The following is a 14,117-nucleotide window of genomic DNA, read 5'->3' on the forward strand; positions in this document are numbered from 1 at the left end:
CTGACCTTTTTTTCATAATTCTGCCGCTCTAATTTGGAACATCACTGACTTCCTGACTGCTCCAAATACTGACTACTACAGTATTTATTTACTAAGTTATGAATCCCTTTGTGAAATCGGACACTCGTAATGAACCTCTCAAAGTTTTTTCAAAGCACCATCCTCCACAGCTGCTTCTCTTGATTTTCCGGTCATTCCAGCTCAATCTTCATTATGTTTCCCTCTCTCTCTCTCTGTGCCTATTAAATGATGGAAGTCTATAACCTAGATGCCAACACAAGATCTAGCATCCAGAATGGTCCTTGTCATATGTAAGGATCTCAATAAACATTAGCTGCATAATTTTCCTCATGAAATCTAACCCATGTATATGGTTTCAAGTATGACTCATGAACTAGCAGATGTGAAATCCAGAACTCTTAAGCTTAGGAGTTTCCAATCCAGATCTAATGTCATGCTTTCTATTAGTATTCTGTTTTTCTCTCTCATTCTTTCTTATCTGGATGAGTTACTCTTTTACTCTCTCTCTCTCTCTCTCTCTCTCACACACACACACACACACACACACACACACACACACACACACACTGAGGACAGTGGAATGTTGGGCATTGGATTAGGTGCTGGGTCAGTGGTGGGACCTTCATGATAGTTGTCTAGGTGAGGGTACCAGCTTGTTATACTGTTTTCTCCCTCTTTTCTTCTTCACTCTCCATTTCATTTTCACACTCATGATACAGTGTTCTTTGGAAAATATCTAACTGCCCCTATTCAAAATTCTGTTGGTTTTTAAAATTTTATTTATTTTTTTAATATAATTTTAAAATATTACATTCCACTTACAATTATTACAAAATATTGGCTATATTCCCTGTGTTGTACAATGCATCCTTGGGCCTATCTTACACCTAATAGTTTGTACCTCTCATTCCCCCACCCCTGTATTGCCCCCGTTCCCCCTCCCCACTGGTAACCACTGGTTTGTTCTCTATATCTGTGCGTCTGCTTCGTTTTTGTTATATTCACTACTTTGTTGTATTTTTTAGATTCCACATATAAGTGGTATCATACAGTATTTGTCTTTGTCTGACTTACTTCACTTAGCATAATGCCCTCCAAGTCCATCCATGTTGCTGCAAATGGCAAAATTTTGTTCTTCAATGGTTCCACATTGTGTATATAGTAGAGTTCCTTTATATCTGAGAAGGCCCTTTATAATTTGATCCCTGACTATATGTCAAGTCTTAATTTCTTCATTCTCACACTTGTGTTCTATATTCCAGACACAGCAAACGCTTTGGTATTCCTTAATCATGCAATGGCTTTGCTTATCTAAGTATCTTTATACACACCATCTTGTTTGAATTTGGTAAGGACTGAGAGAAACAGTAAATTACATTTCTCTTACCTGCCAGGGTTCATACTCAACGTAGGGATAAACACAAAGTAAGATAGGTAGAGAGCAAATGTCACCTTCACCCTGACAATGTTTATCTTAGAGTATGCAGTTTATTTTGTTAGGCAAGTGGTCCTCCCTAAATCCTAGAATAGACAGACTTAGACTGTCTTCCAGGCAAAGACAGCATGGGAAAATGGAAGCCTCACCATATCCTCAGCTTGCTGTATGGGACAGATAGAGAACACCAGCTCTCTGAGGGCAGGCTAGCTCCCCAATGAGAAGAGAAAGTACACAGTCCTGTTCTCCTCCAAAACTGCCAGCGGGTTGAGTGGCTCTTCCTCTCCTGTAGGGAGTTAGTGAGACAGCAGAGACAGGCCAGGAGTGGCTTGGAAGTGGAGCTCCTCCAACCTGGAAGTATTTTTAGGTGAATAATGAAGATATATCAAGTATAAGCTGAATTCAACAGGAGTTTTTCAATTTTAAGTAGAAAGAAAAGAAGCACCTCACTTTGCCTCAAGCCACAGAATGGAACTGATTAGCTCACACAACTGAAAAGCATCTGAGTCCAGGCACTCAACGTCATAGAACTTGGTCTGTCTTCATCTTTGCTTTCCTCTCTCTCGAGTCCAATCTCAGGCAGGCTCTTTCCTTACTGTGCTGTGATATTAAGATGGCCATCGGTATCTGGTAACTATCTTACAAGCTCAGCTATCCCAATGAAAAGAGAGCTTCACCTTCCCAAGAATTCTAGTGAAAGGCCTGGGTTGAATGTCATTGGATAATCTAGACCAGGGAAGTAAAACAATACATATTTTTTGGCCAGGCATGGTCGGGCACACCCTCCGCCACCACCAGAACCGTGGTCAAAGTCAAGGTTATCTGAAGGACTGAGATGAGAGAGGAACGTTTCAGAAGGAAGAGCATCTATTCTGGGCAGACGGAAACAAAACATGTCAAGGGCATTGTTCCATAGGTGAGTGGAGTGGTGAACCAAAGTAGACAGGTTGTTTAGTAGCAGTGACTCTGAGTTTAGGTAAAATAGTCTTTTCTCGATTATGCTTATTGTTAAATTAGACTACTCCATGATTCTATTGCAGCCAGCCAGGAGAGTGTACTCATTTTTTTGTTAGCCTAGGAATCAGACTTTCACAAAATAGGTGAATTGGGAAATCTCTTAGCTATACAGAAAATATTGTTGCTGTGACAGTTGTTGCAGTAGAGGCCTGTTGGAAATGAGTCAGGAAGTAGATGGAAGAAACAGTCACCCCGGTCTCTGCTGTCAAGTGAAAGGAGGGTGCACGCAGCTGTGAATTTTTCTACTCTCGTTTCTCCTGGAATCGCACGTCTCTCCCTCTCTCCCTCCCGCTCTCGCGCGCTCTCTCTCTCTCTCTCTCTCTCCCCTCCTCCTCCCTCCCTCCCTCTCTCTTTCTTTCTCTCTCTCTCTCTCTCTCTCACTCTCACTCTCACACACACACACACACACACACACACTGTCTCTCAAACAGGCCAAATCATCATTTTACCCAAAAATGATGAAATGAAAAATAAATATGCCAGCTTCCATCCAACAGAAATAAAAATACCTCCAAAATTTCGACTTAATGGTATATGTCAGGTTGTATTGACTCACTTGTGAAAGAAAAGTTGCTGTATTGCTCATTCTGATTTAAAATATCATAGTTAGAGGTCTCCATGATATGTGTTGATCAGCAAAAGCGGACCCTTTGTGCCCTGCTGCACACTGGCAGGAATGCCCGTGTTACAGGTTTGCCAAGGGCCCGGTTGTGTTCATGCCAGTGTGGCCTAATTTTATTTTCCTCGCTGTCTGTGTCTCTGTCTCTCTTTTTTTTTAATGTTTGAAAAGTACAATAGAACTGTCTTCTCAGCATGGGGATATCTGCATGTGTTAAAATTACATTTTAAACTCTCTCTCTTTTTAATTTAAAAGGACTTGTCAGAACATGCAGTCTTTTTTCCCCCTTCCTAGAAAACGGGGAATATACAAACCTGAGATCTTCAGAGGCAAAAGCCTACTTGTAGGAAAACAAGCAAATAATTAAACAAACCAGCAAAAACAAACAAAAAAAGTAAAGTCTGGCTTATTTTATTTGAGTTGAAATCTCTCAAGCTTTGACATGAAGAACTGTAGCACAAAGGAATTACAGCAAGGGCAAGAAATAGAATCTTCTTGTCTGGAAATTATTAGGCAAAGCATCAACTCCTCTTTACCTCAGTTTCCTGGAAGATGTTAAAATGGTTTCTCAATTACTGATACCTCTATGCAATGTATACTGCATGAAAAATAATGACAATAACATTTATGGAGAACTTACTTTCACATGAGACAGTATGCTTAGAATAAGAATACATGCACACACAACTCCCAGCCCAACCTCAGAGTGGATTTATTTAGTGGGTACTCCCCCCTCAAAAATAATAAACCACTCTACCCGCTATAATGTTGGGATGGGTTATTAGTTCCACTTTACGGATGAGAAAACTGACTTTGCTTTAAGGCACTGTGACAAATGCTGTGGTCGCACCACTCAGAGCCTCCTTCAGGATCACACGCCCAATTCCCTACTTGTCAGAAATGCTGGCTGCCGAAGCTCACAGCTGAGTTCCACTTGAGGACTGTCCTCTACCAAAGAAAGCTTCCTTGCCACAATTTACACTAAATTCCCACAGACCAATCGTCTTTCTCTCTAGTTGGTAGGAGAGTGTAAAGATCTGTCCTCCACTCGATTTGGGGATTATCTCTGAAAGGCTGCCTCAGCTCCAAAATTCCCTGAGGGACTGGGGGGCCCTTTGTTGTAACCACTTCACTGTTTAACTCCTTCCTCTGCCCAGTCCTGTTGCCATCACTCGTTATGGGTCCTGATCAAGAGTACTCCTCAGTATACCTTCTTCATATAAATCTCTCATGGTATGTTTCTGGAAACCTAAGACAGTCACCCAGAATAGATGTCAGTTTAATGTCTGATATTATAGTTATTTACCAGAAACCCCTGTATGTGTTTCTGACTCATGGATTGTTCTCCATGAGTCAATTAAGCAAAGAAAAAATGTAAAGGCTTTGCCTTTTTATGCTAATGCTTAATGCATTGCTTGGTATACATAGTCACCTATACATAATGGCTCATCAGTTAGTCTACAGTGATCTTATCTATGATATATATGCATGTAGCAGAAAGCCAGCCCTGCCCAAATGCTGTTGGTTCACTGTAAGTAGGGCCCATGATTTTATTGGTCTCTTCTCTTGTGTTATGCAACGTATAATAAGGGAATGTGTGGTCGTCAGTGCCTGAATGCCACTTTCAGTAATAGAAACTCCTTCTGGGGAAACAAGATTGCTGCCAGGACTAGAATATGGAAGCAAACTTGAAATTATTTCACTGCTATTTCAGAATGGTTTAAAAAAAAAGGAAAAGGCAGCAAGACCATGTTCAAGGACTGCCAACCACATTGAGGCATTTGAATGCAAGTTCCTCTATAGCTTTCTATAACCTACTAAATAGAAATCCAGAGTTTTTAGGTTGGCATGTCAGCCTCTGTTCAACTAGTACCAAGTTACCTTTGCACATTATCACCCACAGTGACCTCCATGAGCACTCCATATTTTTGCAAAAGTGGGTTTAGCTTTTCCCTGAACAAAAATAAAAACAAAAATGTAAAATAAAATAAAAAATAAAACAGTCTGACCAAGATAATGTAAGCCCACTCTAGTCATTTTTTCTGCTGATTGTAACCCCAAATTCTGGAGAAAACAAAAATAAAATAGAAAACTATTTGCACACTCTGAAAATTAAACAAAAGTAGGCAGATTGGGTAAGGGAGTCAAAAATTGAAGGAACACCCTGAAAAAAGGTAAACTTCCCCCACTTTTTTCCCCAATGTTTTTCCTCAGTTGGAGCTATGGTAGTAGTGGTGAAAGCAGTAAAACTTTGAAAGAACTCCTTGTGTTTGGCCAGAGCCACGAGACAAGGAGTTCCTAAAACCTGAAGAATGTGGACGGTTATTAGTGAGAAGGCATATGGAGAATGATATCCCCTAATGTGTATTTGAACACACACTGGTTCTGGGCTCCAGATTCAAATTAGGAAGAGTTCTTAGGTCACCAAATTCACTGCCTGTCAAAGAAAAAAAATAAGATAATTCAACTGTATTAAAATTAAAATTTATGTTGTGAATGACACCATTGAGAGTGAAAAGACAAGCTGCAGACTGGGAGAAAATGTTTTAAAATTGCATATCTGAAAAAGAAATTGTATCTAAAACATATACAGAATTCTCAGCCCAATACTAAGGAAACAACCAACCCAACTTTAAAAAATAGGCAGAGAGGGACTTCCCTGGTGGTCCAGTGGTTAAGACTCTGCACTCCCAATGCAGGGGGCCTGGGTTCGATCCCTGATCAGGGAACTAGATCCCACATGCTGCAACTAAAGATCCCGCATGCCGCAACAAAGATCCCGCACGTGGCAACGAAGGTCCCATGTACCACAACTAAGACCCAGCTAGCTAGCTAGCTAAATAAATAAATAATTTAAAAAAAATTTAATGAAAAATAGGCAGAGAAACTATACAGATACTTCACCAAAGAAGATATTCTTTGATAAATGAGAATATTCAAAGATGCTCAACATCATTAGTAGATGTTTTAGATTCCTACAGCTTCCAGAGCTAAGTACCACAAACTGGTGGCTTAAAACAACAGAAGTCTATTGTGTCACAGTTCTGGAGGCTATAAGTACAAAATCAAGGTATCTTTAGGACTATGCTCCCATTCAAGGTGCTAGGGAAGAATCTTTCCTTGACTCTTCTGCCTTCTTATGATTCCCGGAAATCCTTGGCAGTGACATCATCATCATCATCGTCATCATCCCCTTTTTAAAAACGGATGGTACCATGTTTTGGTGAGGATACAGAGACACTCAAACTCCTGTATATTGCTGGATTGATGATGATACAACTGACGTATAGCCATTTGGAAAATAATGTGACAGTATTTTGTATGGATGAACATATACTTACCGATCTATCTCACTCCTACATATTTACCCAAGAAAAATGAAAATTTATGTTCCTACAAAAATCTACACTCAGATGCTTACAGTGATATTATTCATAATTGTCCCAAAGCAGAAACAACCCAAATGTCCTTCTAGTGGTTAGTAGATAGACAAACCATGATGTGTCCATACAATGGACTGTTATTCAGTAGTAAAAAGGAAGGAGCTATTGATACACAGAACCATATGGATGAAACTCATATGCATTATGCTAAATGAAAGACACCAGATTCAAAACACAGCATACTGTGTGATTCCATTGTTATGACATTCTGGAGAGACAAAATTATAAGAAATAACAACAAAAATAAAATCAGTGTTTGTCAGGCTGTGGGTGGTGGGAGGGGTGGACCACAGAGAGGCACAGGAGAATGTTGGTGTGATCAAGCAGGTGTGTATCTTGATTGTGGTGGTGGTTACCCTATGCATTTGTCACATTTTGTAGAACCGTACATTAAAAATAGTGAATTTTACAGTACGTATATAAAGAAAATTCAACAAATAAAATCAAATGCTGGTGCCTGATATCATGAATGGCATGTGTTTGGGACATAATCAATGTTAGTTCCTGTCTTCTTCCCTCATGCCTAAAGGACATCGACTCTTACTATTATTTTATTTATTTGCTAATTTAAAATATTTACAGTTCTTTTTTCTTTAGAATGCTTTTCCCTCTCTCCTACCTCCACTCCTGGCAACTTGATAAACTCATCTTATTAGGACATTCTTGCTGTGCCACCGTTACGTTCTTCTGTATTATGTTTCTTGCTGCTGTGTCCTAGGCCTAAATCTGGTCGTGTTTGGCCTTCCATACTTGCTGCCATAATAACTGAACATCTCTTGTAACCTAGAAATCAATTAGTGACTTTCTATCCTTGAAATTTATTTAAGAAACTCTTTTCCATCCTACTTTCAAGTCTCATAATAGTCCAAAACCTTGGCATTCTCCAGGAGCTTATATCCTTGTGTTCACCAAGCTCCTGCTACCACTGGACTATTCTGTCCTGAGATGTAAAGTTGAACCCCTTCTTCCTATGACCTATTCTTTGTTTCCCAGCAATAACCACCCACATGAAGCATCTCTAAGTCAAGTACACTTTACTAAAGATTTGTGGGAAGGTGGAAACACTCCTATTTCAAATTGGACATTATTCATCCACATACTTAGATGCTTCAGTGGCCCATGTCAGAGGTGAACTGCAGCCACTCACAAATCTCCTGGATGCTATCTCTTCCATACTTTTAAAGCCCACCCTCTTTTCTCTCCTCCCACACCTCTCTCAGGAACATAACCAGTTTCTTTTCTGGTCTCATAAAAAAGTCAGTTTCTCCATTAACTTTTGTTTTCTTGGTTCCTGCTGGTACCCAGGTCTTCAGTATCTTCCCTTCTACCCTGAGCAGCTTCTCAAGACAGCTTCCTGAAGTCAGGCTCCCCTCAGGAGGGAATTCTGCTTAAGTTGTTATGATAGTAAAATGCGCACTTTGTTACAATATATTAAGCACTTATCACTAAATTGTAAATACACTTATCTTGATTCTGTTTCTCCCACTATTCCATGAAATCATCAAGGGTAGGTTTCATCCTCTCCCCACCCCACCCCCACAAAGCTTAACACAGTGGTGGGCATATAGTAAATATTTAATAAGCAAATGAGAGTGTCTTAGTCCATTCAGACTGCTATAAAAATACCATAGACAGAATGGCTTATTGTGAAATAATAGAAAAAAAATACTGTCCCTACTAGGCATTCCTGGCACAGAGCTCCTTAAGGCCCTTGTAATTTTTCAAGTGATGAGACTATTAGGAGCATCTCTTGTTCTAATACTTGGTCTTTTGACCCTGGTTTCTACACAGGGCTCCTAAATTCTTTGGAATTTCCTGGGTGATAGGAGTGTCTTTTGTTCTAATGAGGCAACTCTTAGTGGACTCCTGGATGGAGACTGGTCACCAGAGAGTCCAAGCCATGATTGGAAGCTTGGAACTTTCAGCCCTGGCCCCATTCTCCAGAGAGGGGAGAGGGACTGGAAATGGAGTAATAATCAACTGTGCCTACATGATGAAACCTCCTAAAAGCCCAATAGTGTGGGGTTTGGAGAGCTTCCAAGTTGGTGAACACATAAAGGTACTGGGAGAATGGCAAGCCCCCAAACGAAGCTCCACACCCCTTCCCACAAACCTTGCCCTGTGCCTCTTTTCTTGCTGTTTCTGAGTTATAACATTTTATAATAAGCTGGTAATCCAGTAAGTAAGGTGTTTTCCTGAGTTTTGTGAGCCACTCTAGCAGATTAATCAAACTCAAGGCAGGGGCCGTGGGACCTTCCAGTTTACAGCCAGTAGGTCAGAAGCACAGATAACAACCTCGACTTAGGATTGGTGTCTGATGTGTGTGTGTGGGGGGGGCAGTCTTGTAGAACTGAACCCTTAACTTGTGTAATCTGATGCTGTCCTCAGGTAGACAGTGTCAGAACTGAGTTAAATTGTGGGACATCCAGCTGGTGTTGCAGAATTGCTTGATGGAAATCCCCTGTGTGGGTGACCAGAAGTGTCAGAAGTGAAAAGTTCTGTGTAAGTAGTATAGGAGAAATGCACATGAGTGTTTTTCTCTGTATACTTGTAAACAACAAACATTTATCTGTCATGGCTCTATAGGCTGGGAAGTCTAAGATCAAGGCCCTGGTAGATTCAGTGTCTGATGAGGGCCCACTTCTTGGTTCATAGATGACCGTCTTCTCACTGTGTCCTCACATAGTAGAAGGGGTCAGAGAGCTCTGTGGGACCTTTTTTTATAAGGGCACTAATTCTATTCATGACAGCTTCACCCTCATGATCTAATCACCTCCCAGATTTCAACATAGGTATTTTGTGGTAGGATGGAGGGAGGAGCTGGGTGCTTAAACATTTGGTCTATAGCAGAAAGAATAGCCAGACTTTCTTTTTTTAATATTTTAATTTTATTGGAGTATAGTTGATTTACAATGTTGTGTTAGTTTCGGGTGTACAGCAAAGTGATTCAGTTATACATATACTTATATTCATTCTTTTTTAGATTCTTTTCTCATATAGGTTATCTCAGTAGCCAGGCTTTCTTTTGCATTATTTTCACACTATTCCGTGAGTCTGCAGCATTAGCCCAACCATTTCTATCTCATTTCTTCACATCCTTGAAGCCCCTGTATCCATACACTGGTACATCTATGAAAAATGTTCTTATGTCTCCAGAGCTTGGTCCTCTGAATTCTGAATTTTATTTTTTTTCCTCTGTTCCACTTCTTCACTGAAGGCAAGAGTTGTGTTTAATATACTTTTATAAAGTTCTCCAGTTTATTATACTCTGATGGGCAGTTAATAAATTCATTACTTTAGTCAACAATATTTACTGAGTGATTAACATTTTTCAGTCTCTGTTCTAGGGGCTGGGCATATAGCAGGGACACAGAGAAAAGTTTCCCCCTCCTTAAAGAGCTTACATTCCAGTGGTGAGAGTCCCAGGATAAACATACAACAAATACATATGTAACAGGTAATGTGTTAATAAGTACTATGACGACAAAGTAGAGTTAGGAGATAGCCAGTATATGAATATGTGATGGAGGGGTTATCTAGGAGGAGGAATTGTCATTTCATGCAGAGTGGTTGAGCAAGATCTAATAAAATGAAGGTCAAGTAGAAACTGAAGAAAGATAGGGGTTGAACTATGCAGATATGTGGAGGCAAAAAGCACTCTGGCAGCCCACAGTTCTTGGGATGAGCACCGTATAGTTCAAAAAGGATAAAAAGAAGGGGAGAGGGGTTATGCAGATGGAGAGAACTATTTCGAATACAGCGGATATTTTCCTGAAAAACCTATAGACAATTTAGGGGGATCTGATAATTTACGTTGGAGAATAGACATTGTTTGGGAGCAGAAGACAATGGTTACTTTTACTTTTTGTAAAAACCATGTAGGCTGACCTCTGTTAGAGTGTATCTGGGCAAGTGGCAAGACAGAATGGCTCTCCTGAGTTCTCAGTCTAAAGTACTGTCATATCATCCTCGGTCTTCTTTGTCTCCAAGACAGTTTTAAGTGCAAAACATACCAGTTCTAAATATGATATTTGGAAAAGGGAACTATCAAAAGTTGTCAGAAGATTTTATAAAGGTGGGATCTTGGGTTACTGAGAAACAATACTTGACTTCCTATTTAATCAAAGTGACGACAGAAGATTTTAAAAGTAAATGTAGGAGGTAACACAATTGTAAAGAATCTTAGTACTTTTAAAATTTAGAAGACTTGGTTATCTTCAAAAATCAGGAAAATGATAAAGTAAACATAAAGCACAGGAACTTTTTCATATACAGAATTTTTGCCTCCCAGGCAGATTGCTCAGAAGGTAAAGGAAAACCTTTTACAGCCTCTTAGAGAGACGAATACTCTGAGAAAATGTAAACACAGATTTTTTTGAAAAATCTTATAAACAAGCCCATTAAACCTTAGCTAAAACCATTATATAAACCAATAAAAATAAGATTTCCCTTTCATGAACCTTCTACAACTTTCTATGTCCATTCAGGTTTTTTCTTAAACATCCCTCCTTCTCATTCTGGAAGAATCAGTCATTTAACTTTAAGACAAAACTTCTCTCTTTTTTACCTTAACAAAGAGACATATCTTACAGTACAATTTCTCAAAATGCCAAAAATGAACACATTCGTTAACAGACGCGAATATATGCAGCCTCTCTGTACCATGAGAGAAAATGATATAAACTTAAAATTATGCTCTGTAACTTATGTTACAGTAGTTTTATCTTATTTCAAAATTATCTACTTATCTAATGAATATCCATTAAGTAGCTCAATTTAGTAGCAGTCGAGATTTTAAACTACTTAAAGATCTTGGAAATTATCTTCAAAATTACATACTACAAAATATAATTACTGTTGAAATAAAGTTCACCAGAATAATGATTCAATTTGGTTAAACCCAAATTTAAATTTTTTGTAATCTTAAACAGTAAGTAGAAATAATGCTAGCTCATTTGATTAGTAAATCTTTGTTTAGAAAGAACATACTCAAGTAGAATAAAAATGTGTACTTACATTATACTGATAACACGGATAACTTAGATAAAACATAGTTCTTTGTATTAACCCAAAAGTATTAAAGTAGTTTTGTTTGACAAAGTAGGTAAATGTGAATTCTTAAAATGTCTCTGAATTAGTTTCTGTAAGAATACCTCTTTTTTCACATTGAAATTGAGATTCATTTTCTCTAATTTCTGAAATATGGGGAACGGCCAATTATATGAATATTTATTTATCTCTAAGCCAATCACAGCAGAGCTCCTTTAATGTAAGAGATTTAAAATCTAATTGATTAGTATTATCCAGAGGTAGGAAAATATTACATATTAACATAATTAGAGGGAAAGACTTTTCTGAATTACAGACATATAAACATACAAACAGATACAAAGAGCTTATAGTTTTAGTTCTAAAATTTCAGTCATAAGTCAAGCATAAACAAAGTTCTGAGGTCCATTTCAAAGACCTGGTCCCTTCTCAGTGGGTATACATTCTCAGTTTATATGGGCTCAAAATACACAAACAGAAAAGAACAATAAACCAGATTCTCTGTCCTCTTTTACCCAACAGAAACAAGATCTCTATAAATCATCAATCCGTTTATTTTTTTAATTGAGGTATAGTTGTTTTACAATGTTGTGTTAGTTTCTACTGTACAGAGAAGTGGAGTTCCCTGTGCTATACAGCAGGTTCTCATTAGTTATGTATTTTATACATATTAGTGTATATATGTTAGTCCCAATCTCCCAATTCATCCCACTCCCTCTTTCCCCCCCCCGTGGTGTCCATACATTTGTTCTCTACATCTGTGTCTCTATTTCTGCCTTGCAAACTGGTTCATCTGTACCATTTTTCTAGATTCCACAAATATGTGTTAATATATGATATTTGTTTTTCTCTTTCTGACTTCACTCTGTATGACAGTCTCTAGGTTCATCAATCAGTTTATAGTGATCAATAGATGGTCAGACCAAATAGAAAGGAAAATCATCCAGGAAACTTATGTGAGTCAGGAGGAAGGATGGAGTTGAGTATTATCTCAGAATGTGGATGTCAGTGTGGTCCTTTGAAATTAGCCATTTTCCAGAACATGAAAGGATAGGATGGAGGTGGGAGGACAGGGGTTCTTAACCAACTCTCCTTTCCAGAAGCACAGGGCTCAGGTGAACTTCAACATTGTTACAGCCCTTTTAAGTAGATGCTATGATAACCCCATATTTTAGATGAGGAAACTGATGCAAAGAGAGGTTTAGTAACTTGCCCAAATTCACATAGCTGCTAAGTGGTAGAGGTGAGCATCAAACTCTTGAAGTCCCACCCTAGAGTTCATGCTCTCAGCCAACAGGAGCTCCTACACTACACTCTAAGAGTTTACCACAAGGTTAAAGACCTTTTCTACCTAGTTCATCACTGTTTCCCCACAGAATAGTAAAAGTTTGGTGGATGGGTAAATGAAAGAAGAGAGAGTGAACCATAAACAGTGAAAGAAAGAAGAAAGAGTGAGGCAGAAAAATGAACACATAGAAATGGAGAGAAAAAAAAAAAAGTAAATGTTTCTCTTTTTCTACTCCTGGAGGATGCATTGTGCCTGCCTCCCCTAGACACAAGGGGAAAAAGTCCTCACTTAGACTATTTTTTTCCAATTGTCAAATCACCCCTGGAAAAATTTTTATCATTTTAGAGATATGCATTAATTACCCTTGAGGATGGAAAATGTAAATAATCTAGCATTGTTACTAATAAAAACCAGAAAGCATTGACCAACTTGTAAGTTTAATCACCAATCATCCTGTCAATAATTATAATTATTATTATTATTATTTTTTTTTTGTGGTACATGGGCCTCTCACTGTTGCGGCCTCTCCCGTTGCGGAGCACAGGCTCCGGACGCGCAGGCTCAGTGGCCATGGCTCACGGGCCCAGCTGCTCCGCGGCATGTGGGATCTTCCCGGAACGGGGCACGAACCCGCGTCCCCTGCATCGGCAGGCGGACTCTCAACCACTGCGCCACCAGGGAAGCCCAGTAATTATTTGATATAACTATTTCCTCCTTGATTTGGATCCCATTAAAGGCAGACATTCTATCATATTCTTCTTTGCACCTTCATCACATTACACAGCACCTGAGACATAGTAGATATCCAGTTAAATGTTTAATTGAATGGGAAAAATAAAACTTTGTGAAACTACCTCTCTCTTTGAAATAAGAGGAAATGAGAATTCCAGTTAATGTGCTGACAAAATAGTCTGACAAAATGATATATTTATTACAACTTCCCAATAAAGTTTGTTATGACTTGCAGTATGGGATCAAGGGTTTTTTTGCTTTTTGTTTTTTTTAATTAATTTATTTATTTTTGCTGTGTTGGGTCTTTGTTTCTGTGTGAGGGCTTTCTCTAGTTGTGGCAAGTGGGGGCCACTCTTCATCATGGTGTGCGGGCCTCTCACTATCGCGGCCTCTCTTGTTGCGGAGCACAGGCTCCAGACACGCAGGCTCAGTAGTTGTGGCTCACGGGTCTAGTTGCTCCATGGCATGTGGGATCCCCCCAGACCAGGGCTCGAACCCGTGTGCCCTGCATTA

Source organism: Globicephala melas, chromosome 8 (genome assembly GCF_963455315.2).
Source record: "Globicephala melas chromosome 8, mGloMel1.2, whole genome shotgun sequence".
NCBI lineage: Eukaryota > Metazoa > Chordata > Mammalia > Artiodactyla > Delphinidae > Globicephala > Globicephala melas.